The following is a 21,029-nucleotide window of genomic DNA, read 5'->3' as shown; positions in this document are numbered from 1 at the left end:
GAGCATGGAGAAGGGAGAGATGAGCCTTCAGGACCATCCAGCTCCCAGATCCCTGATAATTTGAAATGGCAAAGGTGTTGTGGCTGTCAAACGCCTTCTTTGCCAAAGCCAGCATCTGGGCATATAGCCACTGGTAGTTAAGCTTTAGAAGCATTCAACAGAGTTCTACCTTTCCCATTTTCTCTGTCTCGGGTAATGGTAGCCTATTTGCCAATTTGCACAACATTTAAATATATACTCATGAGCTTGGATAGATTCTCCATGTGTATGAAGACCCTCGGTTTTCTCCTGTTCTTCTGTAATTAAGAGGCTTGGGGTTTGGATTTAGGGAGAACTTGCTTTATGTTCCAGAAGATCATGAGGTAATAGGCTTAGAAACAGAGGGCAGGAAGTTACGATGAAGAGTTTGGCCATCGGGTATATGACAAGGCTGGCCCTTTGTGATCCAGGCAGGACATGCTTACAAGTTTGCAGCGGTGTTAGCGGAAAGAGTGCATCCCTTGATGCTGGAACTGGAAGAAGGAAGTGCTGAGCACTCTGTCTGGAGGAGCACCACAATGGCATGGAGAAGGATGGAACCTAAAACATAGCCTTAGAGACAAATGCGGAGTCGCTGGTAAAGACTACTTGGGGTAAGGTATACAGTGTGACTGTTTGCTACACACGCATCTTGTGATCTCCACACTCAATCTCATTTACCATCTAGCTACTCTTTTGTCAGTTTGTTTACAGTGAGAACACTTAACCAGACGTCAAGCACATAACTCAGTGTTACTAATTGGGTGCCACGTGGTACACGTCTTGAGCTTCCTTAGCCGAGAACCACAAATCCGTGTCTTTTCATCAGTATCTCCCCTTTGCTCCACCCCCAGCCCTGGCACTCACAGTCGGTTGTGTGGATCTGACCTCTTGGTTCCCATACATGGGTGAGGTCATGTGGTATTTGTCTTTCCTATGCCTGGCTGATCTCACTTTGCACAGTACTTTCTGGGTCCATCTACTTTATTGCAAACAAGAGGATTCCCTTTTTGTTACTGGGCACCATTCCATTGTGTGTGTATCTACACGCATCATAATTTCTTTGTGTGTGTGTGTGTGTGTGTGTGTGTGTGTGTGTGTGCAAGAATCTGTGCATACATAGGCTGGAAGACAACCTTGGTTGTATCCCCCAGGAATGCTCTCTGCTCCTTTGTGACGGGGTCTATCATGGCCTGGAAGACACCAATTAAGCCTGCCTGGCTAGATAGTGGATTCCAGAGAGCCTCTGTCTCATTCTTCCTGGGGCCAGAATCACAAGCACCCCCCCTCCAATACCAGACAATTTTTCCTTGAGTTCTGAGGACCCAACCCAGCTTTTCATGCTTACAAGGGAAGCACTTCAGTAACGGAGCCATCCCCTCTACCTTTATGTTACAGTTTCTATTTTCATTACTCCATCAGTGCAGAGCCGGCTTGTTTCCATACCCTGGCTATTGCAAAGACCTTCTGCATACAAGAGAGGATGTTCTTTGCAAATGTGTGTCATTTCCCTTCCCTTAGAAGGGAGGACATGTAAGGATTTGATTGTGAGTTATTGCCTGTAATTCTTAATTCTAATTCAGGAAGTACACTTCTCTTTGGTCATAAAAACATGCTCTTTTTAAAATAGAAGAAATGTTGCTAATGAGGTAGCTCCCAGGGCAGGTGTCTCTACAGAAAGTTTTCTCAGGTTAGCTGCCATGGCTTCTATGCCACACACTACTGTACTTGAGGTTCTGTTCCAACCTGGTGTCCAGGCTGTGGATGTCTGTGAATCCTGATTCTCCTAAGTTTTAGCATCTTGAAAACACTCAGCAGGCTGATGGAGGAAAAGCCAGTTGATCCCAGGCCTCAGCAGGCCTGGGCAAGAAATTTACTGAGAAGGTTGAGCCCACTGGGTATTGAACTTGGTTAAATAATATGAAATATAGCAAGTCAAAAGTATATATGTTAGGATTTGTGGAATAACAGTATTCAAAATGTGAAAACTATTAATATTTTACCCAGCCCCCCTCCAAAAGCCACTACAAAAATGAGGCTCACCTATTCATTTCCCAAATCAATGATTGCATTCCAACCTTTCCATAAAATGTATTCATATTGTGATTGATATTAATTTGTGCTTCTGATGAAGACTAATCTTGTTGGGTTATGTACAGTTATAGATATAGCTACTAATAGGAACTTACATACACACAGAGAGACACACACAGACACACACATACACACATACACACACACACAAACACACAGAGACACACACACACACACACACACTGATCCCAGTAGCTTGTTTCTTCATGAGAAAGAACCTGGGAAGAGCTGTACGAGATCTGTGACTTTCAGCTGCCCCCTGCGTTCTGTTGGATCTGTTGCATCTTAGCTAGCTCATTCTGTCCTATTCCTCTCCTGTAAATCCCCAGTACTTCGCGGAACAGGGAGGCTAGCTCCTGTCAGAAGCCAGGCCTGTCAATCACAATATCACACCAACCTCAGCTCATGAACACTGGACAGGCCTTTATGGGAACAGACTACTGTAAAAAGCCCAGCACTTTATCACAGTTACACACCCTGTGCTAGTTCGATGATACATATGTTACATATACCAGAAATGTTTGCCCAGCAGGGAATGCAAAACCAACCACTAACCGATGGTGTCTTATCTTCTATGGAAGTCGTGCTAGCCTACTGAAGGAAAACATAGAGCATATTTCTCCTGTGCCCTGATTTAGAAAGTGCTGATAAAGTCTAATCAAAGAAAAAGGTAAGCGGTTCACGTCACGAAACTCACAGCTAGGAGACCCAGATGGGAGACCTGCAAAGGAATCAAGTGGCAGAAGAGGGAGAAAGTGAGGAAGGGAATAGTCTTTGTGGGTGTGACTCCCCCAGTGGTGAACCCCAAGATCTGCTGCCGTCACTGCCCAAGATATCTACCTGTTCACCCTGAACCAGGTTGCTAAAGGCCTTCTGTAGAACTAGAACTGGCTCGGAGTGGACTTTTAATACAATATTGATACTTGAAAATACCACCCCCAGCCCACTGCTTATGTAAAACGAGAGTCAGCCATGGAGGGTACAGAAACCTGTCCCCAGTCCACTGGGTCACATGGCCATCTCCATGACTGTCCTTTCCCTGACCCTGTCTGACTACCCTTAAGGAGGTTTACCTCGGAGGTGTGGGCAGAGGGCAGTTTATACTGTGCCTGCCCTAACCCAAGTTAGCATGGAATGTGGTGGCTGTTAACTCTCCTCAGGACCCATGCACTCTCTCCACATGTCCTTACCAGCCAGCTTTCAGGAGAATCTCAAAGAAGGCATGAACTCTGATAGGTACAACTTTGAACTCTCGTCTTAAAGAAGTCTTTTTATCCTACCACGGTGCCCTTCAGCTTTTCCTGTCTGCCGAAAGCCCTTGTTGGTTTGTCAAGGCTAAGGCAGTGAACGCAGGACTCTGCTTCATGGCAATGGTGACCACAAGCCCTAGTTTACCCCATAGATCAGTCCCACATTCTCGGGACCAGCTAGCTGGCCTCGCCTCGGCAGAACATAGGGACTGATATTCCAGCCCCAAAGGTCATTACCATGAGTTTCTATTTCAAACTTTTCAGCCTGTGAAACTAAAAGATACTGAGATCTAAGATACTAGGGCAGAGGGAACCAGGCAAAAGAGGGAAAGGGACTAATATTTACCCTCACTATCACGAAGAGATTAGTCTACCCTCTGGTACACTTAGACACAGTGCTTGCTCAAATGTTAAACTTTTTTAAGGCTGCAAATGCCACGCAAACCAGTTTTGAACGCACAGGCATTAAAACTGCCCTGCCGTTTGGAAACTCTGATCAAGGGAAGCCAAATTCTCAGCTGGTAAGAAGAACCCGAGTTCGGGGAACTATTAGGGTGGATTAAACGATGCCTAATAGCACTTGGAACTTCAAAGCGCATGGGGCCATTAACTAATTAATCCCCACCATTCCCCCTTCAGGTACATAAACAGCTATTATCCTTACAGTTCGGTAGATGAGCCATTTTCCTGGCCGGCCCCAGATAAAATCAGGCTTTAACAAGGAGGAAGGCAGACATTTCTACTCCGTGCTTTCTGCTCTCTCGCCCCTTTCTGGATGTTATTTCCTTTCAGAGATTTGTGGATAGGTTTTGAGTTCTGATTTCAGAGATTTGGAATCTTGTCCCTCCACACGACTGTTTCTGACACAGATACGCCACACCGAAGGGGTCCGTGCTGCTTAAAGTCCTCACCAATCAGGGCAATGGAGAGGCAGAGCCTTCGGCTAAGGAGTGTGACTGAGTAATTGGTTTCACCTCGACTTCTCTGCATCTGTTCAGGATGCTTTCGAAACTGTGCAGTGCCCAGAATGGTCTCAAAGTGTTATGCTTTGTCCTTCCCCAGAATGTGAAAACTTCTCTACAGAGTGAGCAGCTGCGGACGGACAGCCCCATAGCGCAAGACCAGGATGCTGCAACTGCGGTGGGTAACATGCACTGCACCGAATTCTTAACTTTCTGGTAAGCAGCATCTGAAGCTAGAGGAAGCATCAGGCACTGGGTCCGCTAGTCAGGTGGGGGCCAGTTGCTCCATAAACTGGGGCTTAGCTCTACACCGGGCAATGGGAGAAAGGGGACAGGAGGTCAGTGCCAGGCATCCTGGTGCTCAGAGGGGTCCTCCTCCTGCTATATAATCTGGCATCACAATTCTTCTGTTTCCATTTTATCTTCTCTTAGGCCTTATTCTAATGATGTCCTGAAACTCCCCTCCAAGGAAACTGCTAGGATATGGGAGATACTTTCTCATGGGAAGAAATGATAAAAATCAAGGGGTTTAAGCACAGAGCATCCAGCTAGTCACACAATCAAACAAGAACAGTCATGAAGGTCAGGATTAAACAACCACAAACCTATGACCTCATCTGTAGAGGAGGTGTAATGGCAGAGGCCTCTCTGGTCATATGGAAGGATTGGGGAGGCTGGCTCCGAGGAGCGCGCCAGTGTCTTGCATTCTGGTCATATGGAAGGATTGTGGGTGGGTGGCAGGCTCAGAGGAGCGCACCAGTGTCCTGCCTTTAGCAAGTGCTCACAGCTCTCAGCAAGTGTGAGTTACAGACAAGCCTTCTTCACACACTGTTGGCTCAGAAGAGTATCTGAAAGTGGCTGTGACTATTACCCCAATTTTAAAATGGGGCAGTAGAAGATATGAAGAGATGGCTCAGTGGCAAAGGGCACCTTCTGCTTTTGCAGTTGACCCAAGTTTGGTTCCCGGAACCAGCAAAAGGTAGCTCACAACCACGTGTCATTCCAGCTCCAGGGGAGCGGATGCCTTCCTCCGGCCTCCACAGGACATGTGCTTATATGCATATATACCTACTCCTCACACACACACACACACACACACACACACACACACACACACACAGTTTTTAAAATTAAATAAGCCATGGAGAAAAGGAACAGACACCCAGAGGTGCCCCCGCTGGAGGCTGCATAACCAGTGAGCAACCAATGAAGCTGTCATCGCATCCAGGCAATTTGACTTCTAGGTGACTCCTAACTGCTAGCCGACAAACTATAGTGCCAGGAAATAACATCAGAACTACCATGTATTTCGCTTAAATACATAGCAATGTCCATGTCACAGCAAGCCCAGCTCAAGTACATTATGAGAGACTTCGCTTCACTATAAAGCAAGTGGAAGCCATTTTTAAAAGCCATCTGGTCATGAGATGGGCCTAAACTGGTCTCCAGGAGGCATATGCGATTTATAGTTATTTTACTCAACACAGAACCCATGGAATCAGAACATACAAGCCAAAGAATATTGAGCCCATTTTATTTTGTGATTTTTTTTAATCAACAAAAATGTATCATGTGAGGTTGATGGCTGTCTTAGGGTTACTATTGCTGTGACAAAACATCATGACAGAAACAATTGGGGAGGGAAGGGTTTATTTAACTTAGGCCTCCACATTGCAGTTCATCATCAAAAGAAGTAAGGACAGGAACTCAAACACGGCAGGAACCTAGAGGCAGGAGCTGATGCAGAGGCCATACAGGAGTATTCATAGCTTGTGGGCTTACTCCTCCTGGCCTGCTCATCTTGCTTTCTTTTAGAATCCAGGCCACCAGCCCAGGGATGGCACCGCCACAATGACTGGGCCCTCTCACATCAACCACTATTTAAGAAAATGCCCTACAGGCTTGCCTGCAGTCCAATTTTATGAGGTATTTTCTCAACAGAGGCTCCCTCCTCTCTGCTGACTTTAGCTTGTGTCAAGTTGACATAGAACTAGCAGCACAGTGACTCTGTCCTGCTGATGCTATCAAGAGGGCAAGTTGAGGGGTTGTAGAGATGGCTCAAAAATAAAGAGTTTGGTTTCCAGCACCCACATCAGTGGCTTATGACTTCCTGTAACTCCAGGTCTGGGGCATCCAATATTTTTCAGCAGCAAAATATCATCCCGAGTTTGGTTTAAAGATTTTCTTCTCTCTCTCTCTCTCTCTCTCTCTCTCTCTCTCTCTCTCTCTCTGTGTGTGTGTGTGTGTGTGTGTGTGTGTGTGTGTGCACAAATACTATAAAAGATTTAAAGTCTTTTGGAAAGGGTCTAAAATTAAATAATGTATTCACCCATTTTTGCCACTGAGCTGTCCCATTTGATCTGTGTAATTTCATTAAACATTTAGTCAGATGGGAGAAAAGGGAAAACCCTTGGTCTAAACAGCATTGCTTCAAACACTCCACTTCATAGGTTGTGTTCTTTAAAGCTGAAAACACATGGCAAGCCTCCCGATTGCCCTGGACCTCTTGTGCCTCCCTAAGATTAAAGTGGACCGCAATAAAGACCCCAGAGGCACTGTAAGGCTATATTCATCCCATCGTGGGGTGGTGGGCTTTGTTATGGTATTAATTTCCAGCTTCTTGGGGGTGTTTCCAGCATGTGAGGCTTGGCCAGGCAACAGTGGTAACCATAACTTGCTTTGTGTGCGATTGGTGATTGGGCTGTCATTGCTGTGGGTCTGTTGCTAAAGTGTGTACTAGCGGAGATTCAGAGCCCATGTGTACAATTCACGGAATCCAATTCATTAGCTGACCACACAACATCTTAGAAATGGCTCCGCTGTGATCTGAAACTTTCAGTCCCACTTCTCACAACTGTGCTCCGTGCCGGACCGTACAGAGCCCAGAAAGCCCGGATGGCCACAGACTGACCCTGTCCATCCCTGCCCCAGAATGTCACACAACACCAAGGAAGAGTTAAGTGAACGCGATCTAACCAATGTGGGCATAGAATCAGTTTGCGCCCTAGGCGTTTGAGTTTCCTCTACAGAGATCCCCTCAGTAGCCCGCATCTCTGTGGGTTTGGGGTATGCAGCCTTCACTGACACGCCCTTCAGCATTGGGTCTCTGGACTCTGGTGATGTGGCCTGCACAGTGGGTGCTGGTAAGAATTTTCATGCCGCCGTCTTCCAAACCTTTGCAGGTGAAGTGGCTGCAAAGAGGAGGACAAAAGCCTGGACCCCAGGTATCAGTCCCTTTAAAGTCATCACTCTAGAACCTGGGGTCCCCACCCTTCGGGGTGCACAGTAAACAACCCCCTCCCGAACCACTGGTCCTCAGGGAAGGCATTAGAACTACCAGGGACTGGAGCACTTGAGTGTCTCCTATAAACGTGCCGGCTTTAGCTTAGATTAATCAGATGATGTCATAGGGTTATTTACTCAGAGTCAATATTTCCTTATTATTTGAAAAACCACTTTTCCTTTTTTAAAAAGCTTTATTTATTTTGTGTGTACATGCTTGTGGGAAAGTGTTCTCTTCTTATTTTTTATTAATCTTATTAATTCTTTGATAATTTCAAACAATGCATTTTGGTCATATTCACCGCACCCAACTCCTTCCCCCTTACTCCTCCCAAATTCAGGCTTACCTCCTCACCCAACCCTAACTTCAGGTCCATTTATTTATTTGTTTGTTTTTTTTATAATCCACAAACTCCCATGTGTGGATTGGACTTCTAACCTTAACCCCTAACCCTAATTCCTAACCCTAACATAACCATTTATTTATTTATTTACTTACTTACTTACTTACTTATTTAGAAACCACAGACTCCAATTTGTAGTATTCATATACTCCTGAATGTGGGACCATCCACTGGAGTGTGGTTGACCCATTAGGACCACACTCTTAAAGAAAACTGACTCCCCTCCCAGCAAGAAGCCATCCTGCTCATAGCTCCTCAGTTAGGGGTTGGGGCAGATAAACCCCTTCTCACTCCATGCTAGAATATTGCTTGGTTTGATCTGGCGCAATTCTGTACAGGCATCTGCAGCTGCTGCAAGCTCGTGAGCATGAGCGCAGTGGTCCAGTCTCATGCAGACCACGGTTTTCCTGCAGTCCTCTCCAGCCTCCGGCTCTTACAACCTGCCTCTACTTCCCTTACACAGTAGTCTCTGGGGCTTGGGGAGAGGTGTGTCACGGATGTCCCATTTATGGCTGAACATTCTTTAGACACTTATTCTCTGCATTCTGACCAACTACGTGTTTCTGTGTTAATTAGCCATGGGGCCCGAGCCTTTGGGGAGAAGGTGACTATAGATGTCTCATTTGTGGCTGAACAGCCCTTTCCTGATAAGGTCCAGGAGCTGCACTAATCTGTGGGTATAGAAATACAAATTTGGAAGGTGCTTTGATACTACCATATTCACCCCTGGAGCCCATAAGCATGGGTATTTTATTTTATTCCTGTGAATGTCTCTTCAGCCTGAAGTTAGCCTTTGTCTTAGTTGGTGTTCCTCTGCTGTGAAGGGACACCATGACCATGACAACTGTTACAAAGTAAAACACTTAATAGGAGCTGGCTCATAGTTTCAGAGGATTGTCAGCATGGCAGGAAATGATGAACCTCTGGTCCAGATTTGGGCTTCTGAAACCTCAAAGGCCACCAGCCCCCACTGATGAATTTCCTCCAACAAGGTCACACCTAGTCCAATAAGAACTAATCCATTCAAATAGGGTCACTGGCTAGGAACCTGTGGGGGACATTTCATTCAAACCACCATAAGCTTGTCACTCATAGTGGGTGATTCCAGCCCTTCTGGGTTTGCATATTCTGCCTCTCCAATGTTCACATTGTTGTCAGGGAGCTGCAAGCCCAGAGGGTGCCAACCATGTGCTGGCAGGAAGCTTCTCTGCTGGATGATGAGAACCCGTCTCTGGTTTGTTCACGGAGATGTCTGTCCTTTGCTATGATGGGTAGAAGTAGGATCCACAGAACTCAGTGCCCACCTCACCCAGCATGCTTCACTCTTCAGTCTCCAGCTGGGCCAACATCCAGAGGTCATCTGACAGCCTCTCACTCCCTTGCCCATCCCCACCCCCTATGGCATTTTTCTTGCAACCCCAGATCAACAACAAGAGGGACCCTTGGGAACTTTTCCTCGGTGCTTAGCGGTGTTGGCAGGAGAAGAAATTTTCTGTTATCTGCAGATTCCTGGAAGCAGAGGGCTTTCCTGGAAAGTACTTTTGAAAGTCAGAGTGGCAACTTCTTTGACCTCTGGCCTCTCTTTTCTCTGAAGTTTATTCAAGAGTGAACTCAGGGTCATCTAACCATCTGAACTTGTAGAGTACTTCACCAATACTGCAGAGGCATGGAGACAAGCTTCGGGTCACTGACCACTCTAGTGGCTCACCATGCTGTCGGGCAGTTTAGCAGCACTGAAGAAATGAGGCAGGGGCATTCCTTGCTTGTTAGGCAACTGTAACACTTCAAAATGCAAACTATTCAGATTGACAATGGGGGGGTGGAGGTTAATTCTCCACAGAAGCAGTTTTGTCTTCTACAGGAAAAGGTAAGATGAATGTCCAAGCCCAGGACTTTAATTCCTATGCAATGCCAGTTCCAAAGTACATAAAATCTGACTCCTTATGTTGAGAAACCAAATCCTGCCACCTCTTGCCTCCTCCCATGTCTTCTCTTCCCCTAAAGCTAATGTTCCAGAATTCTCAAAAGTGATTCTGGGCCTGGAGAAATGTTTCAGAGTTTTAGAGCACTGGTTGCTCTTCCAGAGGTTCTGAGTTCAATTCCCAGCAACCACATGGTGGCTCACAAACATCTATAATGAGATCTGGTGCCCTCTTCTGGTGGCATGTAGTAATAGGGGCGGCAGGGCTGCGTCCCCCACACCCGGCCGCCCACATGGCTAGCTTATGCCCCGAAATAATTACACGGACACTGTATTCCTCCAAACACTGCCTGGCCCATTCTCTTCTAGGCTAATTCTCACATATTAATTTAGCCCACCTCTAATCATCTGTATGTAGCACCCCAAGGTGCGCTTACCAGGGAGATTCTAGCCTAGTCCATCCTGGGTCGGAGCTTCATCCCGGGAGCGGGGCATGGCGTCTCTGCTGAGGCGTCTGCTCAGGAGAGCAGAGCTGTGGAGTCTCTGACCTCACTTCCTCTTCCTTCCAGCGTCCTGTTCTGTTTACTCCTCCCACCTATCCTCTAACCAATAAAATGGGCCAGGGCAGTGCCTTTATTAGCCAATGACCTTCCTCCATCAGTGGCACGCAGGCATATATACAGGAAGAACAGAACATGCTGTCTTGTGTTTTTATCTCCTTCCCCTTGAAACTGGGAGACAAACTGACCAGCATCTACATGGAATGTTCTAACACGTGCTACGTTCCCATCTATTGTTGCCTGACCTATCAGACCCAGATAATCACACAGAAACTGTATTAATTAAAACACTGTTCAGCCAATGACTAGTGTATTCCTAGCTACTTCTTATATCTTAAATTAACCCATTTCTATTAATCTGTGTATCGTCACTAAGCTGTTGCCTACCAGTAAGATTCCTAAGGTTTCAGCGTGTCCTAAAGTTCCAATGTGTTCTTCTCCTTTGGCAGCTACATGGCATCTCTTTGACTCCACCTACTCTCTATATCTCTTCCAGCCTGGCTATATTCTTCCCTGTTATAGGTCAAAGGTGCTTCTTTATTAATAAATGGCAATAAAACAAATTCATAGCATACAGAGGGAAATCCCACATCACTCATCCACACATATGAAAACTTATTAAATGTCCTTGTTCAAGAATCTTGTGTAAAATAAAAGTGGATTTTAAAAAAAATCCCAAGGAGCTTTTGCTCAAATGACCAGTCACCAAGACCGCTACCTCTGTTGGACACTTGCTATGAGCTGAGCTCTGTTCCATCTGAGGTCTTGTGTAACTCCCAAGTTTCCCTGCAAGTTAAACCAGTGGCCCATTTCACAGATGAAGCTGGACCTCACTAGGAATATGGAAGCAGCGTTGACTCATTTCTGCCATTCTCTTTCACTGCAATCACACTTTCTCCCCGGCCTTCCCAAAGCAATGTGCTCCTTGCCACTACGATTCCTGCTGCTATTACCAACTGTCCCTTCCTACATCTCCTCAGCATATCTCACAGGATCTAGGTCTCCTAAGTCTCAGCACAGCATCAGACCAACGTGTAAGTAGCAGTAGTGAATCGCTGAACTGGTATTCATCACATGACCCTTGCTCAGTTTTGTGTTTTTCCTTCCTCGAACCCCCCCCCCACACACACACACAGGGAGGAGGCCCCTTGGAGGTGCAGGGATGGCTCAAGGTTGCACAAACACAGCAAACTTCTTCCCTGACTTGGTCTCATTTTACCATTGTATTTGCCGCCAAGCCCATAAAATGCTAACTCATGAAACTGGATGGAACAGCCTGACCAAGGTAAACAGGGCGTTGTAGACATGGAAAGTGATATACAATAAAGATGATACAGTAAATCATGAAAACAAAGCATAGCCTTGTTATTGCTGTTCAAGCCAATTCTGGGTCTTGCAGCAAGTGAAGTCTACCAGGCACCTGAACTGCTTGCCCTGTCTTAAGCACTGTAGTTTTAGTGTGGATGCAAAATTCATCTAGAGACCTTTCTAAAGTCATTGTTAAAGTTTAGTTCTTGAGATCAAAGTTAGTTCTGATTTGTAAATGCATCTGGTCTTTTCAGCCCTGATTTCCCCGATCTCTGCCCAGTGTGCTCCTGCCACCTGCCTGTCTCCCTCTGAGGCACAGGATGGGAACTGGTGCACAGATCATGTGCTTAGTGCAAACCAAGCATCTTTCACTCTGCCAGTGTGATGCTCCTTCATCCCAGGATCATGGTTTGGGGATTCGTGAGCATACCCTTCTACAAATGAGGGAATGAGTATACCAGAGGAAGCATGTCCCCCTAGGTCACACCTCTAGGGAGTGGTATATGTGGACTCGAACCCAGGAAGCTCAACCTGAAGCCCATATCTTAATTTTTAAGTTACTTTTTCATGCAGGTGATAGGTTTCTCGGTTTCAAAATCAAAACTCTCTAAAGATTCCCACTGTGAGACTCGTGTTCCTCCTCTGTGTGTTTTCTGTTTTGCTTACTCCTGACCTCAACTCTAACATGCGGATGGCATCTACCACTTCTTGTGTGCTCTAGTTTTTTATGTAAATGAAAACACATGCAATCACGCACTCTCTGCTCTCCCCTCACCAGCACGCCTTGATTTCCACTGCTAACACCACAATCATGAGAGAGAAAAAGAAAATAAAGTTAATAGATCAAAATGGCTGAAATAATTAATATATAAAGACTCAAGGTGTGCCTTGGCTCACAGTGGTTCCTGTCTGTGATCAATTGGTCACACTGCTTTGGGCCTCTGAGGGCAGACATCATAGTGGGAGCATGTGCCAGAGCAATGCGCTCACCTCATCAGGGAGACAGAGGAGAGAAGAAGGTATCACAGAACCCAAATCCCATCAAGGACACTTCTCAGTGACTTGCCTCCAGGACCCCCATCCTAATCTTGCACCACGTCCCAATAACATTGCCTTGGGGACAATACCTTACCACGCAGGCCTTGGAGAGACATGCACCTCCATGCCACAGCATTTTTCTTCTGTCCTACTTCCTGGTATGCAAATATTTTCTGTTTCCTTAGCGCCTAGATAATTGAAAAGCTGCATTTTAAAGAAGAGTGAACATATCTAACATCTCACAGTCATCTTAGAAACACACATTGATCACCCTTCCTTGTTCTGTTCCTCTGCCGGCTTCTGTCTGCAGTCCCCAGAGTTCAGGCAGTTCACTTCCCGGGTTGGTCTTTAATACCAGACTCAATACCTAGGCTCTCACTGTTCTACAAATTCTAGTTTATTCTCTATTTGCGGTGAGTGGCAAATGACCAGAACCTGCAGACTATTTGTTCTAAGTGATTTGGCCTGTGGAAGAGGCTACTGGGGAGCCTAGACAGGCCACAGCCTCCTCCATTCAGCTCCCCTGGTAGTTATGCGATGGTTCACCGGGTACCGGTCTTTTCAGCAGCTATAGGTGTTTGGTAATAGCTGCCAGTCGAGAGATGTTCTGAAAAGATGCCAGCCTCCTATATGAAGCTGCACAGTTCATATCTGCTGCTTCTAAGGGACAAGGCAAGTATGCAGAAATAAGACTTTGGAGACTCACACATACATACATATACACACACACATCCCTGGGGCTCACAGTCAAAATCTCCAATGTGCTCAGGGCCTCTGGCAAATCTAGTCAGAGCCAGTTTAAGCAGCTTCCCTTTCTAGTGCAGTGAGCGCTCTAGGTGGAATGATACTTCCTTATTTGTGTCTGGAATTTACTGCCCTTTGAGCGCATTGGATAACATGGTGCGGTTGCCAGACTAAAAGAAAGGTCCAGTGCACTCATGTCATTCTTTTACAGTAGTGCATGATGCAAGTTATTCCATGGCTGTTCTTGGAGGCACACCCTCACGTCTACATAGACCACCTCTGTTTCCACAGAATGTAGGACTGGGTTCATTTAGTGTCTGAAGACAGCAGCATGACTCAGCACACACTGGCAGTCAGCTTCGCCCTGTTTAAGATGGAACAATGTGTCTGCAAACAATGAACAGTAGCAATGGGAATTTTAGAACTTAACGGACATCAAAACTGATGCTATCCACGAACAAACACAGAGAACACAAGACCATGTTCCTTCCTGCTACACCCACATACCAGGGCCGATTTCTACCTTTTGACCCAGAGAACTCCCCGATCCATGGAAAAGGAGATCCCTTTACTTTGAGACTTACTCCACATTAACCTGTAACCTGAAATCCACCCAAAAAGATGCTCTGGGATAGCAGGCTCAGGAAGGCCCTTTCCTGGGCTTTATCCCAATGGTTTCAAAACACAAGCGCTCACCTTCTCCAAACCCCAACCCTCTCGGCATCCCCCTGCTACTGTGCTGGGGATAGGAGCCAGGGTTCTAGGCCAGCATTGAAACAGTGAACTACATGCTAAGCCTTTTCATTCTTCTATGGTTCCTTTAGAGAGAGTCTTACTACATTGCCCCGCTGGTATTTAAAGTTACTCTGTAGCCCAAGTTCAAGGCCTTGAACCTGTTTTCTCCTGCTCTAGTCTCAGTTTCCTCAAGGAGTTGGGATTACATGCCCGTGATACCAGGGCTGGCACTGACATCAAAATCTGATCTCCAATACTCTAGTGCCCCTTGCTGTAGCAAGTCCTTCTTGTTGGACTTTCTTTCCCCAACAATGATACAGAGGCTTCTTATTAAGTGTGAAAGTTTGGCCTTTAGCTTAGGCTTGTTCCCAACTAACCCCCAAGACTTAAGTTAACCTGTTTTTATTCATCTATGATCTGCCACACGGCTAATTACCTCTCCTTCATCACGCACATCTGACTTCCTCTGTGTCTCGCTGGCATCTCTCGCTTGCCTGGATTCATACTGACTTCCTTTCTTCCCAGAAGTCCTGCCTGTTCTCTCCTGCCTACCTATTGGTCATTCAGCTCTTTATTAAACCAACCACAGTGACACATCTTCAGTGTACAGAAAAGTTGTTCCACAACACCTTGCCCTTTCTATGCTCCAGGCACTCAGGGCCGCCTTCTTTTCAGGCTACGTCAGGCTTCTTCATGAGAAGCCCTCTTAGTTCCTTCCTGAGGCCTAACTACGGGTCGATTAAGCCCTTCCTTCGGCACTTGTTACTCTCTCTAAGACTCCTTTCTTAAGTGGGAATTTTTCCTTGTAGCACTTGGTTCATTCTTCAGGGTTTTGAGTTCCATGCCAGTCTGTTAGGTCTATGAGGGCGGATTCACCTGTCTTCTTCCTGCCACATCCTCTGCAGCTAGTGCAGGGGAGAAAGGTGTTCAGGGAAGGAGCTGAGAGGATGGCTCTGGCATGGGTCATGTCTTACTCATGTGTGTCTCTATTGCCTACATAGTGCAAATGTCAAACAGCTGTTTGCTTGGAGAACCAAGGATGAATCTATGAAGGAGTTATTTAAGAAATGCTCATGAAGTTTAGCATTAGAATACAGAATAGAAAGCTTAGGGTACCACCACCCACCCATCTACTCACATAAAGGGATGGGGAGGGGGTTTCTTAGAAATTCTTTTGGAGAAAGGCACAGTTTCAGGCTGAAGAATTGCCAGGCCTACAAAATTTATCTGGGAAAATGCACAGAGCAGTGTTATTTCTCGAGGTCTGGGCTGCTTCAGTTGAGTGAGTCATGGCTTCAAGTTCTGAGCACTTCTCATGCTCGTGTGACCCCATCTGGTAGCCCACTTCTAAACATCCATATTGATTTTTCTTGCACACATACACAAAATCTCTTTGATTTATAGATTAAGAGAAACAAAGAAATGAAAGGTATCCCACTGTATCCTAAAGACCTAACGACCCACTGTGTCTTAAAAACTCTCTTCCTGGATTTCATTTCAAAAGACTCCATGATGTGGCTCCCCTGTTTTTTAATTTTTACTTCCTACAGCCATAGTGGTGTAGGACCTACAAGCAAAATCCCCAGGGTTAGAAGTTTAAGCTGAAAGAGTAATGAGAAACATACACACACACACACACACACACACACACACACACACACCACAACACACACACATATATATACACCCCCACACCACACCTCACCACACATATACACATACACCACACACACACACACACACACAGAGCATCCCAAAGAATCCATCCCATCCAACATAATCTCAAACACAGTTTTCACGTCTCACAGCACCCAGATAGGGAGTAAGTTCAGATGCTACATGCACACATAAACCTACAAATTTTCACCTCCACACAGGCTTGGACACAGCCAACACACATGCATATCCCTACCCTACACATAACCACTCATGTGCCTCACCCTTCAGAGGACCTTTGTTGAGGGCCTCACTTCCAGGCCGCTCCACCCCTGTTCCATCATCCAACCCAGCCCCATGTGAAGCTATTTGCCCTGTGTTAACTAAGTTATTTTATTTTGAACAAGGAGGATTCAAAAGTCATGTCAGTTCCTAGAATTAGGTCCATTGACCATGTTTGAGGGTCAGCCCAGCCACAGTTCACTACCTCTTGGCTTCTCTCTGGGGCTGCCCGAGGAAGCCACTCCAAGCTGTTGGGTCGCTCTGCTCTAACAGACACCCTGCTAGCCCTGCCCCCTTGCCTGGCTTACTAATCAAATGGGAGGCTGCCCTGCAGTGTTATGCTACAGAGAACTATTTATGGAATCACTGACATATTACCGTCTGTATCAGTTTGTGTCTTGTTGCTATGACAAACCATCTGGCAAAAGCAATTTAAGGAAAGATCGCTTTGTTTGGGCTCCCAGTACACCGGTCCAGTCTTCTCTTTGAGGAAAGGCCACGGGATGGGAGATTGAGGTGACTGTTCACACTATCTGCAGTCAGGAGACAGAGAGAATCAAGAAATGGATGCTCATGTTTGATTCACTCATTTTATTTGGTCCAGGACCACAGCCCTTGGTGAGGAGCCATCACTCACAGTGAAGATGAATCTTAGCACTTCAATTAACTGAATCCGGACAAGTCCACACCTGCCAGCTAACCTAATTCAGATAACTCCTCACAGACATTGCCAGAACCTTGTCTCAGATGATTCTACATCCTCTCAACTTAACCATCAATATTAAATATAATTGATTTATTAATATTAATATAAGCCTTTTCAGATTTCCCAGATTGTGTAACAATATCTTTTTTTTTGAACATTTTTTTCCTTTGAACAATGTCTTTTTTTCAATCCTCCCCACTTACTTATCCGCCCAACTTCATGTTCTATTTGTCTCAAAACAAATATCAAAATCAACCAACCAACAACAAAAAAAAACAGACAAAAATTACCACACCAAATCAAAACCAAGAAAAAAACAAAACAAGCAAACAAACAAAAACAAACACAAAACAAAAGTTTTGTGTTGGTCATCAGCTCCTGAGGGGGTGCAGATTGGCCCTCAGGCCATCCCCTGGGCAAGCTGCGTGTTAAAGACCTGGAGCTTTGTTATGCATAGTGGATTTCAGAGAAGAACCTCCTCAGTGCAAGCCACCTGCCTGGTGGTGGCTGCTAAAGACAGCAAAGCCCATCAAATCACTCTGCAAAATAGAGGGCATAGCCTGGAAGCCTCATTCTTACAAAGCTCCTTCCGCCATAGCCCCATATGTAGAGGCACTACCCTTCACAGTCTACAGTCACGGGAATGTGACAGGCCTAAGGGACAGAGACAACAAGTCATTCAAAGAGTCACTGCAGAGGCCCAAAGATCAGCCACCATCATTCAAACACGTCTCCAAGAAGTTTCCTTCTCTTCTACCCAACTGTTTCTGCACTAGGCACAGCTGGATGCCAACATTCTATAAACAGATGTGGAGAGAAGCGTTAAGTTGAGCACAAAAGTATGCATCTTGACAGACCTTCTTCAAGCATTGGTTCAGATGAGCTTTTCCTCTAGGTCCCTAGGGACCTACAACTGTGAGTCTCTAACCTTTGTTAAATCTCTTGGAGGGAGGAGGGAGTGTGTGAAGTGGGTGGGGGTGGGGAACCCCAGAGCCAGGATCAATCACTTCTCATGCTGTGTCTGACCTGAGGAGCCTGCCACAGGCCACACACCTCTGTGGGGTGTGGGTCAGAGAGAACAGGGCATCCAATGGACTAACACCATGGGAAGAGCTCAGTTATATTCTCACTTTGTACAGCTTACTCCCTCAACCCTGCCAATCTCCTCTCACCCACAATTCCCCTTTGCTCATGCCACCACCACTGTAAAATCTTAAATTACAGAAATAAACAACTCGGGAGTCCTAAGCTTTATCACAGTATAGTCCTACTCGAAGAGCTTTCGTTCATCTCTTCTGAGTTACAAGCTAAATTCTATCATGGCTGAGTGGGCACAGGAAGTGAATATAGGGTGCAGAAGGCTCAGCATTGCCTGCGAGTTTGGGTACCCACTAGAGTGTAGGGACCTATCCCTCAGGGATGAAAGGGTAACTGTAACAGGTCACAGATGACGGGGGTCCTTGCTGTGTGTTCCAGTGCACTGGGCACTTCCTGTGACAGCCTCCTTTCAGCCCGCTCTCCCTGACCCACCTCCTCTCCCTCCCCATAATCTCTCAGCCTCCTGCCCCCATCCTCCCTCCTGCATGCCTGTGGCCTATATTGCAAGAGTCTCCAGTGCAACCACTCCTTTGTTGTTTTGCTGTTTTCTTCCTTTTAAGTCTTTCCTTTTAGCCACTGTCTCAAGACACTGTATCTAAAATTACCCCGCCCCTCACACAGTGCTTTCCATGGCGCACACAATTTATATCAACCTGCTCATGCCAATTGGTGGGCACTGATGTTCTGCTGGAGGTGATTTGGTATGGACGGAAATGGGCCAGGTTCTCTGCTGCATCACAGCATTGGGCACTAAGGGCTAGAGCACTGGGATTTGGGTGTACATGAGGTCCTAGAGCAGCTCACAGGAATACCCAGAGCTGACTTGTGTGCTGGCATGTTTCACTCATTTTCTAGGCTCTAAGCAGAGCAGACGGCCTGTCTGTTTGCTCAATGCCAGTCTCTGGAGAACAGAGCCGGTGCTCAGAAAGCTTTGGATGCCCGAGCGGCATCAGTGACAATACATTGTTTGCCTCTCTATATTGCCATTGCTGTTCTTATGTGTTTAGTAAGTAATGGACATGCCCAAGGTCACACGGTTGCTCAGGGGATCTGGCTGTAGTAGCTGCCAACAGATGCCATACTGTCCTAACCATTTCCCTAGGACCTGTAGTTCTAGGCAGCCATGCTGTTAAACAACTCCACAACTATGTGTAGCAAGGCAGTGGGGGTAAGGAAGAAACTTCTGCTTACGCAGTACGAATCATCCTTTCAGCCCGGACCTTTTAGCTTGATGGATTCTGCATCAAGCATGGCTGCTTACTATGCTAATGGCAGTGTATTCTGCATATTGAATTTTGGACCATGCATAGTCACCCAGACTTGTCAGTTGGTCACAATTGTAGTCTATCAAGTGTTTCAGTACAGGGGTTCCTTTCTATTTTGTGAGCAGATTGGGCCATATAATTCTTGGCATCATGAAGACAGACATTCAGTTTATGCTTGGACAATGATGTTCCAGGAGCTGTTTTCTCAGAGGACATGAGCTCCCTGTTACAGACAACCTGGACATCTCCACTGCCCAAAGGCCCTAGAAGCCGGGTTTTCACTCTGCTGCTGGGGCTCACCCCGTACTCCACACAGTCTGCATTGCCACTGACTTCTTCTTCTGGTTCCATGGGTCCTTTTGGGCCCAAGTAGCCACACCATTGTACCCTGGACCTGCTGCACCAAACAGCCATGGTTCCTCCTACTCTGCACTAACCTGAAGGCTCAGCATGCAGAGGGGACCTCAGCCCAGGCTACTCCCCTCTTCCCTGTTCCACAACATCACTTAGCTTTGCTGAGTCTGGAGCCATGTGCACATGCAGTTCCTCAGGGAGCAGATCCTGCAAGTCACTCACATCATGGTGGTTGGAAGTGGTAATCAGATGCCAGAGTCCTAGGGAGTCACTGGGGATCCCCAGTATCTCTGGGAGGCTGTAGTTTGTCCTTGTAGGCGTCAATCTGCCCTTTTCCTTCACTTCAGATCCATCTTTTCTGCTAGATGCAGACCTACACCAAGGACAGCATAGCATGACCCAAACTATTGAGCTATTAGGTCTGTCACAGGAGATCACACTCTTACTGTACGCCATCCAAGTGTTTCTACTCCCCTGATTGAAGCCAAGCTAGTACACGCCCAAATCTTTGTAGGGCTTAGATCTCACCTTCTGGAGCATATGATGATTCTGTGGCACTCAGCCTGTTTGTCACTTTCTGATACCCTGGTGTTATGAACCTGCTCTTATCAATGTAGGGGACTAGTGTCGCATACTGTGAGCCCCTAGGTGTTTCAGGTCCTTTTGAGCTGGGTCATGGCCACGGTTGTTGAAGGTGCTATCATAGCTATGAATGAGACTGCTGTCTGCTGCATATAAATGCGGTGTTGTCCACAACACTGACTACATGCAATAAGCCCGAGGCCATGGGCTTTGCCCAAGATATAGGAGTTCAGTTGCAGTTATGACTTAATTGAGTCTGAAGTGGTCTTGTAACATCTGCCAAGATCTAGCTCCACAGTGAGTGCCAGACTATGAACTAAATTGGGGTTCTGATGGCAATCACCACCTCTGCCCAATTCATGTGCCACTAATTTAAATCTTCAGGGAGGGCATTTTATCTCTGGGTTTCTTTCCTGAAGGCCATTTCAGAAACTTCCAGTTGTATCTTAGACCAGAGGCAGAGGAGAAGCTGCAAGGCTACCCCAACAAGCATTGCTAGCCCTTTTGAACACCTGAAACCAAAGAAATAATTGTTACGTTCTCTGGACCCTGTCATCCCCCTGGGAGTCAGACCAAACCTGGGTTGAGACTTTCTCCACTCACATTCCCGTGGGACCCACTGTAACACGAGAGTTGTGAGGGCTCTCCCTGTGCAGTCTTACTTTTATCAACTCAAGGCCTGGCCCTAACACTCCCGGAATGTGAGGAGGATTCACCTTCTGGCTAAAGTTGTTACTCAAGGAAATGGCCATAAGTTCATTGGGAGGAGG

The sequence above is a fragment of the Microtus oregoni genome, unplaced genomic scaffold (assembly GCF_018167655.1).
Source record: "Microtus oregoni isolate MIOR12 unplaced genomic scaffold, Mior012 000042F_ref0000377, whole genome shotgun sequence".
NCBI lineage: Eukaryota > Metazoa > Chordata > Mammalia > Rodentia > Cricetidae > Microtus > Microtus oregoni.
The sequence above is the reverse complement of the archived record's forward strand: the minus strand, read 5'-3'. Positions refer to the sequence as shown.